The sequence below is a fragment of the Myotis yumanensis genome, unplaced genomic scaffold, assembly GCF_028538775.1.
Source record: "Myotis yumanensis isolate MYYU_CA2020_CCGP unplaced genomic scaffold, mMyoYum1.0.hap1 SCAF_4, whole genome shotgun sequence".
NCBI lineage: Eukaryota > Metazoa > Chordata > Mammalia > Chiroptera > Vespertilionidae > Myotis > Myotis yumanensis.
In genome coordinates this window covers 59,329,120-59,353,877 of record NW_027223755.1, presented here as the reverse complement: position 1 = coordinate 59,353,877, position 24,758 = coordinate 59,329,120, and the positions used below count along the sequence as shown (strand labels likewise).

At 37.0% G+C, this 24,758-nt stretch overlaps 1 pseudogene; it reads left to right on the top strand.

Moving 5' to 3' along the window:
* LOC139009437 (dematin-like) overlaps positions 1–24,355 on the top strand; it is a 121,700-nt pseudogene extending 97,345 nt beyond the window's left edge.
* Positions 24,356–24,758: the final 403 nt, after the last annotated feature.

Sequence of the window (24,758 nt, the reverse complement as noted above, 5' to 3'; positions counted from 1 at the left end):
TCTCCCAGACTTACGGCATTTCCATTTAAAATAGAGGATCAGGCTTTGCTACTCAAAATGTTGTGCATGAACTACAAGCAAAGGCATCAACATGAGTTTGTTGGAAATACAAATTTTCAGGTCCCTCTCCAAACCTAATGAATCAGAATCTGCACTTTTAACAGAATGGATTATTGAGAAGCCCCCGATATAAGGTATTTCTCTTTTAGTTTCTAAAAAAAATGTAAATATCATTAAAGACAGATGTAACCAATGTCCTTTAAGAGGCCCTTTCTGGCCCTAGCTGGTTTTGCTCAGTGATTAGAGTGTCAGCCTGTGGACTGAAGGGCCCCGGGGTCTGGTCAAGGGCACATACCTGGGTTGCGGGCTGATCTCCAGTAGGGGGCATGCAGGAGGCAGCTGATCAATGATTCTCTCTCATCATTGATGTTTCTATCTCTCCCTTCCTCTCTGAAATCAATAAAAATATTTTTTTAAAAAGAGGTCCTTTCTGAAAATAAATTTTAATGTAATTTGCATAGCATTCAATGCTTAAATGTGAAAAGTTACCTTACAAGGTATACAGTTGCTAATGAGCCAAGCACAATATATGAGTAAACCCAAACTTTCCGTTCTTAATGTATTCTTTCCAGGCTAACGTGGTATCAAGTCCATTGGCAAGATAGAGTTTACTCTCACTTGGTACAACTGGATTACTCAATTGTACTCACTCTATGTGCTATAAATTATCCTTTTGTGGCCTGAAATAAAATTTTAATCTTTAAATGTTTTTCTGAGAAAACTTCCCACAGTTTGGCGTGTGTGTGTGTGTGTGGCAGGGGGTGGGGGTGGGGGGAAGTTGCAGAGATTGTGGTTCTAAAGCTGTCACAAACTGAATAGTATAAAGTATCAAAGAAAAAACAACGAAAAACAGTGTTATTTTCAAGTCTTAAAATTTTCTTTGGAATAACTCATACATTAACTAAAAGCATGCTGATGAATATGACATATTTTTCCCATAATCATATTTTCAGTTGCTCTATCAAAATCTGAAGCCATGAATGGCATGTTTTTCAGTAATCACAATACAATCTTTCTGTGACCATTTTCCATTGTGAACACTCCCTGTCCACCAATCTCCAGACACCACCATGACCATGTCTCCAGAGCCTAAATGAACCTTGGAGCTAAGCAATCATTCAGCAATTTCTAGTTCCAGGTATGGTCTTGACCTAACAGAGACTTACAAATGTTTGTTGATGATGATGTGTTATAAAGCTGCCACTATTTGCTATGAATTCCCCAAATCGCCTTTTGAAATTGTGAATGTCTCTAAATGACTGCAGGCTTCATTTGGATTCTTTAACCCCGCCATGTATGTCTTTCTTGAATAAGTTCTTCCAAACTGCCCTGGAATACCACATTTTGAAGCCTTAATATGGCACTCCTCTCTCAGCCTTCTAATTCTGTCTGTTAAAATGACGGAATACTGATGAATTATGAAGACTGAACCTCAAAATTCATTCTAAATTTTTTCTCAGGCAGAGTGGACAGCTTGTTCCAGGCCATCTGTAATCTCTTTGCTCTTGAAGACCATGGCACATAATTGTGAGGCAGCTGGTTGGGTTGGAAATACAGTAGATGGTAGTTTTCCCACCATCACCACCCCGTTCATGAAGTTTACTGATCTAGGAAGAATTACAATAACTTACATGGCTATTCATAGTCCAGTGTGTTTCAAATAATGTGCTAGTACTTTTCACTTGTTATTTAATTTTAAAAACCTATGAGGTAAGTGCCATTATCATCATTAATCACATTTTACAGATGAAGAGGTTAGGGGCTAAAGCCAAATAGCTAGTAAGTATTATAATCAGGATTCAAATCCAAACTGTCCTGCTCCAAAGTCTTTCTCTCCTCTAAGTCTGTCACTACTATACACTTGCCTAATATAGCACCCTGGCCTAAGCTATCCCATCCATTTAAATAATACTGTTCACATCAGTATAATTCACCTTTATGTTTTAAAATAGAAACCTACAAACACAAATGTACACAAATACAGGCTTAAAATGGAGCCCTTTTTGAGTCAAAACTGCCACATAGAAATTGACACACACAAAATTATAAAATTGTAATAAAATAAGAATTACTATGCCATTCTTATTGGATAATATCTAATCTCACAGATATTAATGCAAGTAGCCAAATATACGTGAAAGTGAGAATTTATATTCTCTAAATAGGGCATACATGTCCATTCCAATTTTCACTTATACACATGAACCTCTAATGTCAAGACACACAAACAAAGGACTATTTTTACTTAAGAAAATCCTTGGGGCCCACTGAATTCAGAAGTCCAATTCAGGAATTTGTGCATTCCATGTGCATGGATATTATTACAGGACAAAAAGCTTATCCTATATAATAAAAGGCTAATATGCAAATTGTCTCCTTGGGAGTTCAACCGGGAGACTGGGAGTTCAATCACTCGCTATGATGTGCATTGACCACCAGGGGGCGGCACAGAACATGGCGAGCGACCAGCAGTGATGGTGGGGCACTGAGGGAGAGAGGGAAGGAGGAGGTGGGGAGGCAGGGAGGTGAGGAGGTGGGGAGGTGGGGAGGTGGGGGGGCAGGGAGGCGGGGAATCTGATTGGCCCTGACCTCCGGCCAGGCCTAGGGACACTGTTCATGCACAAATTTCATGCAACGGGCCTCTAGTTAACTATATAATCAAGAAGGTCCTTTTGGAATTGTCTTTCTTAGTCTACTTCCAAGGGAAATCATTCGTAGGTTTCTTCAGGGCAATGATTATCAACCAAGTGCCCAGGCTCCTATTCATATGTTCCAGACCAAAGTTAATGTACTAATGATAACTGCTCTCTCAGTATTCTAATTTTTTTTAACTGCTGTACATCTTCTCATCTATTTCCATTTCCCTTAGGTAGAGAGCAGACTAAAAAAAATAATAACCAGACCCATTTTCAATACTATATATCATCAGAAGCAATTTTGATAATCATATTATTAGTGTGTATAACCCCATCCTTCAGAACTCTACTAAAAGAGTCACTCAAATGTCCTACTCTTGTCCATATGATCTATTTATATCTACAAATGTCAAAAATTCTAAATGAAGAGTGTGAGGCTTGATTGATAAAAAGAGATGGTTCTCCTTTGTAGCAAGTAAAAAATAGTTAATAAAATCCTAGCACCTGTTTAAAATTGATCTTTAAGATTCTTTAAAATTATTCTTTAGTTAATTCAGGTGACACACATTTATAACTCAGTTCAGGAATAGATTTTTTAATGCATGATTATTTGGAAGATGATATTAGATTTATTACCTTTGTTAATGAGCACTTTGATAAAAGTGGTATTCTCAAGATAAGTATTCTCCTGAGGTGAACTCTGATTACCATATATTAATTTTCATTTCAATTCAGAATCATATAAAGAGCGAACCTGGTAGCTTTTATGTATAGAAAATGGGTCCTCTCCAAACTTCACTCTGCCATAATTCTCAAGTATTCCCTGTCAGTTTTGCAATGTCACATATCAGTAGAACCAGAATTTGTGATCATGGAGGCAATTCCAGAGGTTTAAAGAAGCAGTGGATGAACTTTAAAGACACAGGATATTCACTTCAGGCCGGTTTCAGTGCAACTGGGAAGGGAGAGTGCTGACTTCAAGAATGGTCATTGAGTTGGTTTAGATGCTGTTAAAGATAGTCTCTTATTTATCTGCTTCTTTTCCACAGCAGCACTTAACACATAGTTAAATGCAACAGAGAATGAAATTCTTAAGTAACTCCAAGATGCACCCACATTTCCATCCAATATTTGAGACAATGGAACAACTTCTCAGTATAAACAGTGCCTCCAGGGCCACAGAACTCATTTTCTCTGCAGAATATGTCCTTGTTCTGAGCAATCTTGGGCAGATGGACATATCAAGAAGCAAAAATGACAATAATTTTTAAAAAATGATTTGATCTTCTAACTAACTGGATTTGAGAGCAAAAAAATTTAAATGCCTTCATGAAATCTAAGAACTAGAGGTGCCTTGAACTATCCTATATTGTGACAATTTATGCCAGGTTATGTGTTATGGTGGACCTAAAAAATATCAACATTTGCTACAACAGAGAAATAGCACATGTACATGATTAATGGTTATCAACCAAGTGCTCAGGCTCCTATTCAAATGTTCCAGACCAAATTTACACTTAACAATATTTTTATCCTTTGTCCCTTTTTAAAGGATCTCTTCAATACCTACTTTTTTAGTGGGAGATGATCAAATTTAGCAATAAGCTGTTAACTTTTTATTGTAATACTAGAGACCCGGTGCACGAAATTCATGCACTTGGGGGGTGGGTCCCTCATCCCTGCCTGTGCCCTCTGGCAGTCCAGGAGCCCTCAGGGGATGTCCGACTGCTGTGGAGGCGGGAGAGGCTCTGGCCACTGCCACTGTGCTCACCAGCCATGAGCCCAGCTTCTGGCTGAGCAGCGCTACCCCTGTGGGAGCACACTGACCACCAGGGGGCAGCTCCTGCATTGTGCATTGCCTCCTGGTGGTCAGTGCACGTCATAGCAACCATCCCCCCCCCCGTTTGGTCAATTTGCATATTAGCCTTTTATTACATAGGATAACATACATACAGAAAAATCCTCAAAAGTGTAGAGCACAGAGAATTATCACAAGGAATCATACCAAAATAAATAAGACTCAGCCAAAAAATAGAGTATCTTACATGTGCCTCACTAAGACATTATGATTCCTCCTTAGAGTGATTCTTGGATCAATTATTCTGCCAGAAACCAACTGCCAGGCTGTGAGAACACTCAAGTAGCCCGATGGAGAAGCCCATATGGAGAAGAATTAAGGCCTGTTAGCAAAGCCAGTGAGAAGGAAGGGTCCCTTAACAAATCCATGGGAATGAGCCACTTTGAAGTGTATTCATCAGTCCAGTCAAGTGTTGGGATGATTGAAGCTCTGGCATTTAGACTCAAACGTCATGAGAAACCCTGAGCCAGAGCCACCCAATAAGCTGCTCCAGAATTCTTTTCCTTTTTTTCACTTTTGACTTTTGAATATTTCATACAGCAATTATGATGCATTCAAGAGAATTCTTGACTCACATATACTGGGAGATAATAAAAATATATTGTTGTTTTAAGGCACTAGGTTTATAAATAATGTGCTTTGCAGCAGTATAAATACAAAAAGTACCCACTTTCCTGACTGTTAATACCAGTGGTTAATGTAGCATCTTTTAAAATCTTCTATTGATAGAATCATTATTATTTATTCTTGTGTTTAATTTATTTCACTCAATATTATGTGTGTTAGATTTATCTATATTATTCTTTTATTTTCATTCTTGTAGAATGTTCTAATTCATGAATATACCACAATTTATTTATCCTTTCTGTTAATAACATTTAGTCTTTTCAGGTTTTTTACTACTAGAAATAACATTTCTATGAATATTCTTGTACATGTGTTTCATGCATTAGCAAACATATTTTTATCAAATGTATACCTAATACTAGAATGCTAGGTCATATGGTTTACAAATAGTAAAATTTAATTATTTTTTAAAATATATATTTTATTTATATTAGAGAGGAAGGGAGAGGAAGAGAGATAGAAACATCAATGATGAGAGAGAATCACTGATCTGCTGCCTCCTGAACACGTCCCACTAAGGGTTGAGCCACCAACCCAGGCATGTGCACGACCTGGAATCAAACAGTGATTTCCTGGTTCATAGGTCAATGCTCAACCACTGAGCCATGTCAGCCAGGCCAAATTTAGTTCCTAATAACAAATATATTTTCAAGGAGTTTGAAAACATTTTACATTTCCATTAGCAGTATAGGAGAATTTCTATTGCTGCATATCCTTGACAGCAATTGGTATCATGAGAGATAAATACAGGGTGTCCCCAAAAAATGTATACACACTTTAACAGCTGATAGCTCCATTTTGAAGATGAAATGTATTTTAATAAACACTGCCTTTATAATTATTCAAAGTATGTGTATACATTTTTGGGAAAAAATATTTCATAACTTTTTCTAACTTAAATTGATCCCAAAAATATATATGGAGACTGTAAAAAAGGTATATGCATTTCATATAACTGACAAAAGGATTAAATCATGAGTATATAACAAAATTTCTAAAAATCAACTTAAGAATGTAAATGAAAACAACTTAATATTTTAAATAGGCAAAAAACTTGAAAAATCATTTTTGAAAGAATACCAAATGGCCAAAGAGAATACGAAAAGCTGCTCAAATCAATAGTAATCAGGAGGTAAATGCAAATTAAAATCACAGTGATATATCTACTACTACACACCCACCAGATAAGCTAAAATGTAAAAAAAAAAACCAATAAGACCAAGTTTTGGCAAGAATGTGGAACAAATGGAATTCTTATACATTCCCAGTAAGTGTAAGAGGATATAAGAACTTTGTAAAAAGTACTTATCAATTTATTGAAAGTTAAACACATCCTTACCTCAGGTATTCTATTTGTAGATATTTACAGTACAGAAATAAAAGCATATGTCCACAAGAAAAAAAAATATTATCTATAATTGCTCATTGCAAAACCTAGAAAAAAATAATCCAAATATCTATCACAAGAAAATAAATGAGTTGGGATAAACTGTGGTTTATTCATGCAGTACAATTTTATTCAACTATAAATATGGCCAATTTACTAATATGCACAACATAGGTGAAACTCAACACATTATATTGAACACTACGGTGTCGGGTGAATTTCCCGCCAAAATATAAGATGGCGCGGGCAATTATTTAGGTTTCCCGCGCAAAATCAGAGTTAGTTTAAACACGTAATAATATTCACAAAACTCAAAACTAAAGACGTCCGGACACAAGAAGTATTTCTCAATAACTATTCTCTTTGCATGGTGAGATATCCAGGGATATCGGTTATAAAATGAGAAAACAATACATTGGTACCCTAACGGTATTGTACTCGACCAGCGCCATAAAGTGTTCTCTACTTACAAGGGATTTTTATGATACCTATTACCCCAATGGGGATGAAACGGTTCGCATACGCAGGTAGGTATCTTTGTGAACGGCAAACAAACAAATATTTGGTAATACGCAGTTACAATCGGCCCGAGTTTACACGTTTCCCGCACTCCACCGCAAATCTATGAACGGAGTTAAGACGGCTCCCGCGGAGTACGCGCAATTCACGCGAGCCGACTTAACTCGTTTCCCGCACTCCAAGTGTGAATGAAATAAGCCAGACACAAAATGAGTATGATTTCATTTATGTGATACTAAAACATAAACAAAATTTATCAATGGTAATTGTTTTAATTTGCAAGAACTGCCAAATATCATAGACTTAGTGGATTAAATAATAAAAGTTTATTTTCTCACATTTCTGGAGGTTAGAAATCCAAGGTCAAGAAGTTGACAGGTTTGTTTTCTTCTGAGGCCTATCTCCTTGTTTTATAGATGACCACCTTCTCACTGTGTCCTCACATGGTGGTCCCTTTATCTGTGCTGTCTGTGTCCTAATGTCCTCTTATTTTAAGAACTCTAGTCAGCCCTGACTGGATAGCTCAGTTGGTTAGAGTGCTGTCCCCTTAAACCAAGGTTGCAGGTTCAATACTTGGTCAGGACACATACAAGAATCTACCAGTGAATGCATAAGTTAGTGGAACAACAAATCAATGTTTCTCTCTCTCTCTCTCTCTCTCTCTCTCTCTCTCATCCCTCTCAAATCATAAAAACAAACAAACAACCCACTAGTTATATTGAATCAACTAAGACCCACCTGTTTTTCCTTAAATACCCCTTTAAAGACCAAACCTTCAAATATAGTCACATTGTGAGGTACTGGCGGTTAGATGTTTGGTTATATGAATTTTAGGGAAAGCAGTTTGGCCCATAACAGTAATACAGTAATAGAAATCAAAATAGCAATTACCTCATTTTGAGGGGGAATGGAGAAAGGTATGAGGGAACCCTCCATGGTGCTGGAAATGTTCTATATCATGGTCTGGTTGGCGGTTATATACGTAAGTGTGTACATATATAAAAATTAAGTGAGGTGTACATTAAATTTAACACTATCAGAAATTATTCATACAATAAGTATTGAGAATATTTTATGTGCTACATATTGAAATACAAATATAAAAGACAGTACAAAGGTCTTACATATTTTAACTTGAAGAATTTGGAATAACTTCAGAAAGACTTCATATGTCCATTTCTTCATCCAAATCCACTCTTCTAACCTGTTGAAAGAAGGAAAAATAATAAAAATTCATCAAACAAAAAACATTAATGTGTTTAGTTTAATAGATTTGTAATCATTCAAAAAGATTAAGTGTTCCCAAGTAAGAAATGACATAAAACTTTTTTCCTAAATCATGTATTTATTTGTTTATATAATGGGATCATTTAATGCCACCAGGCTTAAAAGAGATAATGTCATGTTTTAACCATGCTTTGGAATCTAGGTAATTAATGGTGTCTGTGCAAACTCTTATTCTAATGGTAGATAAAAGAATCCTCAAATCTGGAGTTTGCCTGCAATTAATTACCCTTTATCAAGTTTCAACAAATGGGGCCCAATAAGATACTGGTAAATTCTAATATAACAAAGAAATGATGTATAAATAAGCCTCTTAAAATGCTTCCCCACACATATATTCCTATTTCAAAAGCACATGACAAGTACCACAGACTCTCAGTCATGTTCAACATCACAGCAAATAAAAAAGGCAAAATAGCTAAAATACAAAATGCATTTGGCCAACTACTTACTATGAAAACATAGATATCCAGAAAGAAATAATGTATTAACAGGACTGTGAACTCTAGAACTTCAAGACCCTCAAATTAAGGCAGACTCTATTTTTGCTCCATAAATACTACTTTTCAAAAGAAGAAAATGGATCCATTTTTAACAGAAGAACAGATGACTAATTTTTACAAATATCTCAAACAAAACATTTATTATTTTCTTCTACTTATTAATGGTTCTTATGCACCAATAAAGCAAAATAGTTAAAGGCAACCTTCACACAAGGAAAGGAGAAGTGGGGTTGAGAGGGAAGGGGACAGGATGGGCTGAGAGGTGAGGAGAGGGGAGGGGAGGGGAGGAAATGCTCTCCCGAAAGGCTCTTCCAGCAGGTCCTGTCCTAGCTCCCTTCTCTCAGCTCAGATTTCACCTTCTCAAAGAAAACTCTGTTCCCCACCACTGCCATCTAAAATTGCCTCCTCTCCCATCATTTTTCTCTGTCTCCTTTCCCTGGTTTATTTTTAAGAATAAATATTTAACTTTTCCTCAAATTGCTACCTGAGATTTTATGTTTATATACATATATCCTATATCTCATCTCATCTCATATTTACCACATTTGTGTGCAGCCACCATTAGTGCAGAAACGTTGTTTTGTTCACTTCTGTATCCACAGTCCCTAGAATATGGGATGGAACATAATGAGTGCTCGATCAGTATACATATGTTGGATGAAGTCTGTAATGGTTGCTTTTAACTAATTCACATAATGAGCTAAAATTTAAAATAGCAGTGCCTGAAAATTGTTTTCTAATATTTATTTTTCTTACGTGAGTAGTTTTAACTACAAAGATTGTTATCTAGTCTGCCTTCGCCTTCCTCTTCTCCTCCCTTCCCCTTTCCATCTTACTGTGACCAGGTACCACACTGTTAGAAAGACAACACTCTTGCTACTGAAATTTGCTTCCTCAAGACACTCTGAAAGAATGATCAAGGAATCTTAGTGCTTCTGAGAGCCCCGCAGCCCATGTAAGGGAAGACTTGTCATCATTGTGTTGTAAAATCTCAATGGATAAGACCACAGAGTTAGTTGTGTGTGCCATATACTCAGCTTTTATGTCTGAGAGATCAATAACAATGTTAGTTAAAACATTTTAATACATTTTCAACTAAAACACAACGAACATTTCCCAGTTCCTGAGTTATCAGGAAATATTCCGAACAAAATGAAACCATTGCATTGAACAGGGCATGAATTCTGCTTCGGAGGGATGGAGGCAGAATTGCAGGGTTCCTTCCCCCTGACTCGGTGCTGTTCACCTGGACTTGGCCTGAGTGCTTGGCAGATGCAGGGAGAATAAGTGAGGATTATGTTTATCCTTCCTGCCGACATCTGGAAAAAACCCCAGGCAAAAGTCAGCAGCCGTTAATTCGCATAAGTATTGTTCCTTTGACAATCCAACTGGACATCTTTCTTTTTTAAAGATACAAAGTCCCTTTCTAATCCATCATGTTTTTACCACATCTAAGCTTTGCCACATAACTTCCACGTGGGGAAGCTGTTCAAATAACATTGTATTTACTGCATTTCTAATAAAGGTGTAGTGATAAAAGAATGTTTTTCAACAGCCCAATTTGGGGTATCTTCACACAAACCAGAAAACAACTGCCAGCTATCTCTATAGACAACTTGCTTCCTAATACTGTATATTTTTAACATTCATATGTGTTATTCATTAAGAATTCCTAAATGATATTCAGATGAACTGCAAGGTTCTGGATCTTCCCATCCTTAAGAAGCATGTAATCTGGTTGATAAATGATTAGCATCAAATTGAAATATATTGTTTATTTGTTTGTTTATCTGTTTGTTTTTTGCCTTGTTAGTTTTGCCAAGCAAAATTCATTTGTATTTGTGACTGGCAATTTATAACTTCTGCCTCCTAAAAATGATTTTGGCCACCAAGGCTGTCAGAATAAAATTCTGAAGTGCTTTGCACAGAGTTCTTGCACCTCAGCAGCCTGCTGTGTGAAAGAGCAGAGTAATCAAAGCATAATGAGAGAGAGAGAGAGAGAGAGAATGAGAGAGAGAATGAGAGAGAGGGAATGAGAGAGAGGGGTGGGGGAATAAAATATATTAGTATAAAATATAGATGAAATAATTGCCACAGTAGCCACTTAATTGCATATGAGTTGTTACATTTTGCTAGAATTGTTCAAAAAAACCATTTCATGACATAATCCCTTTGTCTTAAAATCTTATATTCCAGTTGTTTTAAACAAATATATTATGTTTTTAAACATTTACTTTTTTTGGTGGGGGTGCACACTGCTTTCCATGGTATGGATATTGCTAAGAAACTTGATCATCTGCTTCCTTGCATTGGTTGAATGTACAGCAAAAGGCTGCATGCTCTCAGCACAGCAGTGAAGTCTCTGATGGCATAATTAAACATGCCTAGAGCAGGATTCCTGGAGAACCTACAGATTGGTAAACCCAGGCCCAAAGAAAAATGTTTCCTACAGCACCATCACTAAATCCCAAATTACAACTGGGAGAATTATCCATAGCTCTCTAGGACTGCTTCATTCACTGCTCTGGTGTAAACACTCACTCCCAGTATATTTATATTTATAAGTATGTTATATTTATGCTTATAAATACGTATATATTTGTTTATAAATATGTATACTTCATAAATATGTGTGGGTTTAAAATATGTATATATTCATAAATATGTATATATTTATATGTATTTATTTTTATATATGTGATTTATTACTAATTACTGATTTTTAAAATGTCATCTTTTTTACAGAAGAAAATGTGACTTTTGATGGTAGGCACACATTGCAATATACAGATGATGTATCATAGAATCGTACACTTGAAACATATAATTTTATTAACCAATGTCACCTTGAAATGTCCCTAAATAGATACACAGGCAAGTGAGTAAAGCAACCTGTTTTTCTCACTTTCTGTTCATTGTTGTTTTGTCCTAGCTGGGTGTATTTCTGTTACAAAGTAGTTTTTTTTTAGAGGAGTCAATACCCAGTAGTCTATCACACCACATCAAAAGTCTTTTTTTTTTTTTTTTTTCATAGAGAGGTAAAAGAACAGGACCGTTTTATAACCATGGTTTGACACTGATTCTGTTGAATTTATACAATTGTGGAACACTTCTGTTAGGAGTCTTCCGTTACCTAAAGGGATCCTCATTAACCTGAGCGATCAGACAGATAAACACAGTAGTGGACAATGTAATTTAGCCCTTTGCCATGTTCTTCTTGTCATTGCTGAAGGCACTGCATCCCGACATGGAATAAAAGAGACAAAATGGAATCTAAATTTCAAGTGGAGAAAAACAAGGAAAAGTGCTAATAGGGCTTCATTTATGAAGTTTACATGAACAAAACTAAACACCCTGCATTAATTTAAAAGGACTTTCGTGTTAGGAAGGATGATATTTAATTTTAGGCTACACTTTGAAGTGACGAAAGACATTTTCTTCAGAGGGAGTTGTTATGAAAAAAATGTACTTGAAAGACATCAATGTTACTAAAGCACTATGTAGAATTCAGCAAATTAGCAAGACTTATCTTTATCCATACCTTAAAAAATGTTGACATTATATTTTATGCTATATTTAAAATATCATATAATGCCTATTTTTAAAATACAATGATATATCTTGTTCTCTATAGCCCATTAAGGTTGTTATTTTTAGAGGTTTTGATGAACATAGCTATAGATTTAGATTACATTTAGATTTAGATTTAGATTAGACTTAGATTTAGGTTTAGATTTAGATTTAGATTTAGATTTAGATTTAGATTTAGATTTAATGGATCTAGAGGCATGTGAATAAGAGACTGGGTACATTTAGTCTGTTTCCAGATCCCACCTTGGTACAGGAAAGGCCCGGATTAAGTGATATATTTCCCTTTAGAGCAGCGGTTCTCAACCTGTGGGTCGTGACCCCTTTAGGGGTCGAACGACCCTTTCACAGGGGTCGCCTAAATACATGCTGCATATCAGATATTTACATTATGATTCATAACAGTAGCAAAATTACAGTTATGAAGTAGCAACGAAAATAATTTTATGGTTAGGGGTCACCACAATATGAGGAACTGTATTAAAGGGTCGCAGCATTAGGAAGGTTGAGAACCACTGCTTTAGAGGTTTCCTCTAGATCAGGTAAAATTAGAATAATTATGCAATTTATAGGTGACTTTAATGCTTTTTTAAAAAGGATAAATACTCTTTAGAAAATGTGTATTACACACACAAATGTGGCAAACAAGTGACTCCATATTAAGAGCTACATTCTACACAAACCAATTTTATCCAAAATAAAGTATTTGAGACTGCTCATAATATTAACATTCACAGGCCTACTTCAAGAAATAAAAAAAAACTTAAATAAACAATCTAATTTTATACTTAAAGGAGTTAGGAAAATAACAACAAACAAAGCTCAAAGTGAGGAGGAAGTAATAAAAATCAGCACAGAAATAAGTGAAATGTAGTCTAAAAAAAAATACAAAACATCAATGAAATCAAGAGCTGGTTCTTTGAAAAGATAAACAAGATTGATCAACCTTTAATCAGACTCATTAAGAAAAAAGGAGAGATGACTCAAATAAATAAAATCAGAAGAGAAAGAAGATATGTAACAACTGACACTAAAAAAAATTACAAAGGATTGTAAGAAAATATTATGAACAATTATATGCCAACAAATTGGACAATCTGGACAAAATGAATAAATTCCTAGAAACATAGAATCTTCCAAAACTAAACCAGGAAGAAGCAAAAAATCTGAACAGACCAATTACAACTAATGATATTTAAAGCAGCAATAAAAAACACCCAACAAACAAAAGTCCTGGACCAGAATTTGGCTTTGTAGGCAAAACACTTTTTAATTATGCTCACTATCTTCTCCTTTATGATAGAACTTAGTTTCCACATCCTCTTCCACTCCAGAGTCCCCATAATAAATACCGAAAAACTTGTATTCATATTCTGCCTTTCATTTGAGTAGCTCAAAAACCCTTTACATTTATAACCACCTCATGTCTTTATAAGTTTTATTCTGGAAAAACTGTCTTCCTCAAGGACAACTGAATAAGTAGGATACACTTAACAAACAAATATTTATTGTTTATATCCTTTATTGCCTTTGTCACACTTTTCAATGCCCAGTCACCTTAAACTGGTCATGTATAAGAAAAAAATCTGATATAAAAAGTTACAAAAAAATAAATTCTATAGTCACACAAAAAGTTGGACATTGGTATTCATAGCGGCATTATTCATAATAGGCAAAAAGTAGAAAAACCCAAATGTCATTTACTGATGAACAGATAAACAAAACATGGCATATTATACAGCAAAAGGAATAAAGGACTGATACAGACTACAACATGGATGAACATTAGAAGCCATTATGGTGAAAGAAACCAATCACAAAAGACCATTTGTTGTATGACTCCATTTATATGAAATACCCCAAATAAGCCAATCTACAGACACAGGTAATAGTGGTTGCCTCGGGATGGCATTGAAGGAGAGGGTTGCTGGGAAATGGGGGAGTGGTTGCTAATAGGGACAGGGTTTCCTTCTGGAAAATGTCCTCAAATTGATTTGAGGATGGTTTCATAAGTCTGTGAATATACAGAGTCAAAAACAACAAATTGTATAATTTAAATTGGTGAATTGTATGACATGTGAATTATATCTCAATAAAGCTATTATTTTATAGCACATAGAAATCCACACCTGAAACCTATATGTTCATGTTGACCAATATCACCCCAATCAATTTAATAAATAAATATTTTTTTAAAAGTACTAGCAAACTTCAGCAGCCCTTCTGCCATGTCTTCAACCTGTCTTCCCTCCATTTGGAGAACACTTATTCAGTGGGAAGCTTTCTAACCAAATATTTCAAGTTGATGATTCTCTTGTCCCTTCTCCAGTAGAAATGACTCAACAAAGGGATAAAGGGACTTGCTCATGATTACACAGCTAGGTGGCAATAACTAGAACCGAAACATTCCCTCCAGGCATCAGGGTTTTTTTTGTTTTGTTTTTTTTGGGGGTGTTTTTTTTGGTTTTTTTTGCCAATTCCAGGAAACTTTCTTGTTTGCTTTTTAGGAAATGGATTTATACCAGCTGTAAGTATCTCTAACAATCCTTTTGTTATACTGTGACCACCTTCTATCCTTATGTCTAAAATATGTTTTACTTATTTTTAAAATAATTTGTGACAATATATAAATTAACTATCTTCTTCCTTGGCCCTTCCTTTAAAAATGAAAGTGTCCCACTCTACATGTGGTAGTTAGGCCTTGCACATTTGAGATCCAACCATTTCTAACATTTAGATGAATTTTTGACATATTTATTATATTGAAGGATACCTAGAAATTATTTAATTTATGAAAATATATAATAGTTGTCATTTTTCTTTCTTTACTTACTTAGCAGTAGTCTTTCAGACAGTCAGGGCTTTAAATTCTTTTTTTTCAGGTCAATTTGAAAGTATTCATGTCATTTTGACTAAAGTTATGGTTTTCCACATTTGGCATTTGAATTACTGAAAACAGTTCCTCAGGTTCATCCTCTTGACTTCATAACCAAGGTTATAAAATATAATATCACCCTGGCTGGTTTGGCTCAGTGGATAAAGCATTGGCCTGGGGACTGAAGGGTCTCGGGTTCAATTCCATCCAGTCAAGGGCACATGCCTATACCCTTGACTGGTTGCAGGCTTGGAGAGCCGGTTTTGGCCGGATCCCCGCAGGCCAGGCCAAGGGACCCCACCTGCCAGAGAGACCCCGCTCACTCCGTAGATGCCCTTCAAGCCACGGTGCCACCCCAGGTATGGCCAGCCAGGGAAGGACCAGGGGAGATTGGCTCCAGGGAGCCGGCCACCTTCTAAAATTTCCTTTCAATGTGCACGAATCCATGCACTGGGTCACTAGTGTATATATATATACACTATATATATATATATATATATATATATATATATATATATATTACCTATGTAGGTATTTGCAGGTCTCTCATTGGTCATATCCTGATGGCTTGTCCATTGAAAAATGGGATCTGTCCTCCACCCTGAAACACTTTTTAGTTTTCACTTTTCTCTTTAATTCTGGGAACAGCTTTTATTCTGCCCTTTCCTTCTGTCTATTCCATCCTTTCGTTTTAATCACCTTACTTTTCTTAGCTCCCTCCCACCCAGTTCCTGAAGACTCTCCCTTGGTAGACTTTCTTCCCAAGTGAACTATTCATCTTTACATTTACCTAGAGGTATCACAATTTTCTGAGAAACTAAGTAATAACTGTATCCTGCATTTAGAAATAAAATAACTGAGACACACAAAAAAAGTGGGTTTGCAAAGCCATTTGATGGTGACAAAAGTTGGATCTCCTTAAATTCCTCTTGAGCAAAGTAAGGATGAGACTGTGGATAACAACCAAGCTCCTAGGAGTGGAAATCAAATGGCTCCAATTTAAGAAGCCAGACTTCCATGTCTGATGACTCATCCTGGAAGGGAAAGCTATCTTTGTGGAATACTGAACAATGGAAAGAATACTAGCAGCATCTAGTGGTCCATCTATGTAAGCACCCCAGACCTCGGTCCTAAGGCAGAAAAAGTGAGGTCCTAAACATAGGGAAATATTGAACGACTTTAATGGATTTCTCATTTCTGGGAGAGTAACAGTGGACATCAGGACAATTGTCTAGACTACCATGTCCAAACCATCATGGGGGTGGGACATAGAGTAGCATAACATAGTTTAATAGAACTGTATTTCTCCTGCACTGTTTACCAAGTTAGACCAAAATTAGAAAAGCATGGCCAATATATTCACCTTTTCATATTTTTGATCAATCAATATATAAAGCATTAAAGTAATGAAAAATTCATTTAAAGAGCATAACATATGACACATTCCCTGCACCCAAAGTAGATGTGGTTATAGAGCCTGCTTAGATTCTGTTTCTATATCTATAACTGGCTTTTTTAACCACCTTATTTCAGGAGCAGTTTTGTTTTATAACATTTAATGGAATGAGAATTTTTTACTGTTTGCTACTTACCCACCTGTCTAAATCACTTATCCTTATGTCTATGATGAACAAAACATAGTTTATTCTAAATATTTCTGAAGAGCTGTTGAAATACATCTTTTGGAGAAATTATTCTATTGAGGAGACGACTCTACTGACAATTTTGCAAAATATCTTTGTATAACTATAGCTTTTCAAAGAAATGCACATTTGACAAAATTATCAAAATGATCTTAAAGAGCTGGACGCAACTCCTAGTAATAGAAGAGGTGTCTGTAAACTGAAAAACAAAATCAATTAATTCAGCTAGAAAAGAAACGGACATTACCTGAATTCTCACTCACTTGGCTGCTTTTAAAATATTAAAAGGATTTTGTTAAACTTGCCTCTAATTGCTGTGTTAGAATTTAGCGTGGATAACTAGGAATCATTTCTTTTCTGAATACAGCATAGTTGCAAGTTTCTCTTTAAAGGCTTTTAGAAAGCAGCTCTTTTTATTCACAGCTCACTTCTTTTCTTAATTAGTAGCTTGAATGTGATTTTCCTTTTTTTAAACTGAGCAGGCTGTGTGGCTAAATGGTGTTTTTGACATTCCTGCACTGGGGACAGATTCAAAACGAAGGCAGAAGACAATAGCGATTGACTACATACTTCATGGACCCGGAAGGAGGGAAAGGCTGGTAATTACAGAAATTCACAACACTTTGTCTCTTGGCATCTGTACTTGGAAAAACAATGAAATAATCATGGACAAATATGATGCGAAGTGTGTTTATGGAGCGGCATGTTTTATTAACATGGAGCACTACAGAGAGATAAAACTCCACTTGCTAATTTTAAAATTTCAATGGATTGTGGCAATTAAGCCTAATAATTATTTAAAGACTGTAATAAAGATGAGTCCAGTTTGTACTGCATTTTAGAGAAAGAAACAAGTAGGGTGCTAAAGTTCAGTCTGGATGTTGTACAATTTTGTACTTTTCCTACCTGGTTTAATTTGAAACTGGAAACATCTAAAACATTCGTCTCAAATGTAAGGATTTCCACAGTTCACATTTTGCTTCTTTGTTAATTTTCTCTCATTTTTATTATGAACATGATTTGTTGGGGGTCTTCTGTGCATTATATGTTAATTTTATAGAGTGTTGCTGAACCCCATGGGTGGCCATGGGGAAACAATAGGTCTAATTGAATAAAGCATTGAATATGTTAATTGTTTCTTCCAGAATAGCCATTTCCTCTATTACAGATTCTCAGTAACAACAAAAAAGCAGCTGATTATTTTTAGTCCTTTGATGGAAAACTAGGGAAAGGAGACTTGTTAAAACCCTGGTAGAACACAATGTCTTCCACTGTGTCAGCCCAATAATAGCAGATTCGGGCTGGATATCAAAATTACCAGAACAGGTGTTGAGGATTAAAAATATGAACAGCCAAAACCGGTTTGGCTCAGTGGATAGAGCTCAGTCGGCCTGCGGACTGAAAGGTCCCAGGTTCGATTCCGGTCAAGGGCATGTACCTGGGTTGCGGGCACATCCCCAGTAGGAGATGTGCAGGAGGCGGCTAATCGATGTTTCTCTCTCATCGATGTTTCTGACTCTCTATCTCTCTCCCTTCCTCTCTGTAAAAAATCAATAAAATATATTTAAAAAAAAAAATATGAACAGAGGTGGGCTCCCTCTGGAGCATGCCTATGCCTTTCTTCCCTCTCAGACTTGCATATCCTAAACGCTAAGGGTCCCCAGGAGACTTGCAACCAGGGGAGCAGTAGGCAGTGGCAGCTCCTCTGAGGTTAACCCCCTGAACCTGTCTCCAAGGCCCCTTCTCTGATTTTTTACTGAACCAACAGCAGCCCCGTCTTGGCTCACTTCTTTCCTATCGTGTTTCTAGAGAACCCAAGCAGAGCACCGCCGAGGCTCTGTCCTGTTGCTTCTTGTACCCGAATCCCTTCCTTTGTTTCCCTGTCCCCAGCTTTAATAAACTGGACTCTCAAAATTAAAAAAAAAAAATTTTAAAGAAAACATGAACTGAGAAGACAATGATTATTGATCATTAATAAAGATTTATGTTAAGGAAAAATGTAATATATTTTAACTTGAATTCCTATGGAGGAGAAAAAACATTTCTATTAATTAGCATAGTCTCTATTTTCTCCCCTCCATCTTCTTGTGCTATCTTTTGCATTTTATTGTAATTTCCTGAGTCATTTTAAAAGATAAACTTGCATATTTTACTGTGGAGCATGAGAATAAAATACAACGAATAGCTATTCTCCATGAACCAGGGAATGCCATGCTTCATTCATCTCTGTTCTTTCCTCACAGAGCAAGTTTATTATGGCATTTATACTGAAAAATAAGTTATTCATTATATTTGTTATAGGAAAGGGATGTTGCCCATAACTATTTCTGAGCCAGAGTTCTGTCAGCAGGAATAGAGAATGGTCACCCCCCCACACACACATAACAAACAGCTCAGATGAGTTGATTTGAACATGCTGTCTATTGCTTGTATTCTTCCTGTATTCTCAGCAAAATTATTCCAGCCCTAGCCAGTTTGGCTCAGTGGACAGAGCATCAGTCAGGGTCCCAGGTTCGATTCCAGTCAAGGGCACAGGCTCCATCCCCAGTGGGGGGTGTGCAGAAGATAGGCAATCAATGATTCTCTCTCATCATTGATGTTTCTATCTCTCTCTCCCTCTCCCTTCCTCTCTGAAATCAATAAAAAATACATATTTTTTTAAAAGGATTATTCCAAAACATTGGTATATACCCCATAATTGCATAGAGGCAATTTTTCATTAGGCCTATAACTTGATAGAGAACCACATTACAAAGGAATATGGAAAAACAGATTGTGCCAGTAGTAAATTTTTTATGCCTCTCTTTTTTATTTGCATCCACACAGTTGAAGAGGAACAGAGCTGGCCTTGGGCACAAAGATAAAACAGGAAATCTACGCCCAGCTTCTTTCAATGGTATCTAATCCTCCTGAGTGGTGAGTTCTCCCCAGCCTCCAAGACCTCACCCGGCCCCACACATACACACGTACCTCAAACTCTCTCTCCTCTTTGTTTCGGGTCAAGGCTTAACAGCAATTTTTGACTCCCAGCACAAAAGATTCTAAGTCAAAGAACTGACTTTCCCTGAGATATGTGCATTTCAATCTAAATTTCCGTGTTTGAGCTATAAAAACCATCCCCAGGTAGAGAGGGGAAAAGGTAAAAGGTCTTGTTCAAGGGCAAAAGGTAAAGCTGAGAGGAGGGACAAGATAGATTTTTGGAAGATGGTTAGGCAAGCTTGATTCAATTGTATCAGAGGAATGGGAAAAAAAATGTGCATAAAAGTATCACCATGGGAAAGGCCACACTTATTCTCAGTTTCTACAAACCTGATGCAGCTGCTTCCATTAAAAAAGAAAAGGATAGAAGGAATTAAGGGAGAGAGGGAAAGGGAATGAGGGAGAGGAAGGAAACAGAGAAAGCATTCCCCCACCCCCCACCCCCAGGGCTATGGGCCTAAGAAAGCAACATGCTAGCATTATCTATTTCTTCCAATCCTAGTGGACTCTACTAGTAATTCCCACATCTGATTCAGACATCGTTTTTATATGGTGAAAATCATGTAGAATCAACCACCAACTGTTTTGCTCCATGATGTCATTTCAGTAAGTTCAACACTGACCAGGGCTGTTTCTCCCCTCCAGTCTTGGGGGCAGGTTCCTGCCTCTCAGCTGAGTACTCAGTGGAATGTGGGCGCTATGCTTGCTTTGATTCTTCTCAGTGCTGTGATACACCCACCCTGTGGGAAGCACGCAGCAACTGAGTGAGAGCAAAAGCGGAATCTCATCTCAGAGGGTGCCGTGTGCAACATTTCTGGGAGGAGTGATGGACACAATTGTTCACATGTATAGCCATGATATCTGGAAGCTGCCCTACTAAGAACTGGTATATCCAGTGAGATGATTTAACTATTACCCCAACAGGAGCACGCATAGGTTATTAACACAGACTCTGCTTTTCGTTTTTAATTTCAGAGAGGAAGGGAGAGGGGGAGATAGAAACATCAATGATGAGAGAGAATCATTAATCGGCTGCCTCCTGCAGGCCTCCCCACTGGGGATCGAGCCTGTAACCCGGGCACGTGTCCTTGACTGAAATTGAACCTGGGACCCTTCAATCCATAGGCCAATGCTCTATCCACTGAGTCAAACTGGCTAGGGCCAGGCTCTGCTTCTTCAAGTCAGTTTTAAACCTCAGTCCTCTGAGACTGGTACTTCTGAGGAAGAACCCATCAGTGAGTGCCTTTGAAGGATCATGAGACTGGTAGGAAGAGAGGCGCATGAAAAAAGCCCGGCATTAGGTTTTAGCTGAAATATTGAAGACAAATGCATGGGAATCTGGCGTAGGGTGACAGTCAGATGTATGACTTTTTCTTTTTAAATGTATTCACATCACTGTGTGTGAACATATGATGATTAAATAATGAGAGGTATTAGGTGGACATGAAAATATTAACATAGTTTTGAAACATTGGTGAAGTAACAAACAGAAAAGAAGAAACTACACAGTTGACTTCTCTATGAAAAGAAACAGTTATAGCGATTCACATAAACTTCACAGCATTGATGGCAAGTGTAGAATAAAAAGTATATGTATTAAAAAAGTTGTTTTGTTTGACTTTTACTCATTCTTGCATAATTTGTATATGCTCTTCTGCATGCTCTGCTCACTTGTTTTTAGTCCAAATAACTTGAAATGTATTTTTTTTTGCCATGACAAATATTATTTAAGAAGAATGTAGATACATCTCAGCATTACTGAGAGGTTTGATATGAATGTCTTATCAAAAAACTACAAGAAGCCTCTTCAAAATAATAAAGGGACCAAAATTCTGCCAAGCTAAAGCTGCCTTTTTGGGATATTGATTTTAAACTGGTTATTAAGAAACCAAAGCCCAGCCAGTGTAGCTCAGTGGTTGAACATCAACCAATAAACCAGGAAGTCCTGGTTCAGTTCCCCGTCAGGGCACAAGCCAGGGCTGAGGACTCAATCCCCAGTGGGAGGTGTGGAGGAGGCAGCTGGTCAATGATTCTCTCTCATCATTGATGTTTCTATCCCTCTCTCCTTTTCCCCACCTCTGAAATCAATAAAAATATATTTAATTTAAAAAATAAGTCTTTTTTAAAAAAGAAACAACAAACTCAGAAGGAGCCTTTGACATCCCCCCTTTCCTGCCCAAGAGATTCAGACAGAGAAACCTGCTCCCCTTAGCCTAAGTTTAATTAAGTGTGGCAAAGAGGAGGGTCAGGCAGGTGTCTTAGACAGATAACCTGTGTCCCACTCTCTCTGAGTCACTCATTCCCACTTCTGAAATCTAATACCCCATATCACCCCACTTCTCCTTTCTCCAAAATGTCATATGTAGCCAATGTTGTCTCACTGTATTTGGGATTTTCATGGGATTATCATGCCTATGTGAATTCCCTATGTGCATGTATTAAACTTTGATTTTCTCCTGTTAAACTGTCTCTGTTCATTCATAGTTAGCCCAGCCAGAAGAACTTAGAAGGTGGGAAGAAAAGTGTTAATATATTTTAGCTCCCCCTGCCCCTCCATAGTATATATGCCAAACCGAATTTTCTTTTTATAAAGAAATATAATACCTACACGCCTATGTATTATGGGGTTCAGAGATTGCGAGTTTGCCACATTTACTGTGAAAACATAGTTCAAATGTTATTTGGAGTAGCACTAGCATACCACCCCCCAATGCTATTAGCTTATGATGATGGAGATTTCTCATTCACTTTGTAGTTCAACTCAGATATTCCTGTCCAGACAGCCACTGTCTTTCACATGGTGTGATTCAGAGACCCAGGATCTATCTATCTTGAATGTCTTCTATCCCCCAAGGCTTTGTAGTCCTCTGTACCCATCTGGTAGGAAAAGAAAGAATAAGAAAAGGACATACCTATTTTCTAAAAGGTTTACCCTAGCGGTGACACACATTACTTCCTCCACTATTCCATTGCATTTTGCTTGACTACTACCACGTAAGAATTTGTTGCCATCATCATTTCTCCAAGTTTCTTAGTTCATAAAAATTATTCTTTTGGCCCATTTCCCATCAGGAAATTGAGAACACAGGCAGTGAAGTCTGAGCAGGACAGTGAGGAAAAGGTAAGTGGAGCTCACTTATGGATTCTATGAATTGAATCATCGGTGCTCTAACATCAGTACAATTGTGTGAAAAAGAGTCAGATGCTACTAGTCCTACAGTTTTACTCTCATGGCCTTTAACTTATTGAGTAAACTTGGGAAAATAGCTGTACTCTTTGGGACTGTTTTTGTAGTTAAAAATAAGGAATTGCACTAAGGACAACTTCATAAAACCATTCTTGGAGATTAAATTACTACAGAAGCCTGCGTTAATTACTAACCTACATGGTTTTGCCAAAGGTAAATGTAAGGTTTCTTTTATTCTTCTTGAAATATTAAAAATAACTAAAAGACTTTATTATTCATAGTACTCCTACCACTACAACTGTTATTACTACAATTTGAGTTAAATGGACCTTTTATTGAGTGATCACTATATGCTATACATCCTGCTAAGTGAAATATATTTAAATATCAAACTCAATCACCCAGAAGTAGCACAGCTGAGACACAAACCCCAAGCCAACTTTGAAACTGTAACTAGTCATGGCTATATTATACCAGATTCACAGACCACAGTAGGGAACCATTGAAAAGAAGAATTATCATTAGGTGATTCTATCATATCTATATATCTCTGAACTTGGACCGAAAAGAGAAAATTCACTGTGGTCCATGATTCCACCAAGTGCCCTTCCTCCATTTGGACACTCTGTATCTCAGTTTCCTTATGTTTAAAATGAAGTTTTTATAGCTTCCCATAGATCCCTCAAAAACCAATTCAGCCACTGCTCCAATGTAATAAAAACAAACAAACAAACAAACAAAAACCCCACCAACTTCTGAGAATTAACTATATGAACATAAGGTAATGGAGTCAACTCAATTATCCATGGTAAGAAATGACAAGGAAAAGTAGGACTAAATTAAATATACAGGTCTCCCCAAACCACATTTTTTTGCTATTCACCTAAGCTCTTCACTAGCACCAATAAGCTGCAAAATAGATTTGAATTTTATCACTTTTCCTCTCCACCCCCTCCTCTTGTCTGGTGTAATGGGCAGTCAACCACCCTTTCAAGGGCAGGAAAAGCAGAGGCTGGACTGTGCAATCAATAGACTGGATAATTAGCCCCAGGGTAATTGAGAGTTAAATGTCTTATATTAACCTCACCCCATTACTCGCAGAATATGAATAAGCCAGAGCACGTTGGACACAAATATAAGAAATCAGAAGAAAAAAGAATGGTGGTAAAGGAACAGAGTCCTTTACCTTGGGGTGGTCGTAGCTCGTGAACTCTAATGACACAAAGGCAGACGACAACCGCAGCCTGACAGGGCAACTGCAAACATGACAAGAGGGTCCCCCAGAGCTGAGAGAGATGTTTCCTCTCAGCACCACATCATTTCTCTCCTTTCTTCCTACAACAAAAGACTCACTCTAGGCTTTGGCTGTGTTCCCAAAAGACTGGGTAATTAAACAGGTAAGATTTCCAAGGAGAAATAAATATTTTTCAGTTACTAGACACTGTCATTGGGCTTTGATTCAAATGTGCATAATTTTTAACAGGAAACATAATGAAAGGGATGTTTCACAAATTAATATAAAGCCCAAAGGCATACCTGGCACTCTCGTACATGAAATCATTGTCTTTCATAAGCCAGGAATGCCGACTGAGCACTCATCTTGGAAACTGCT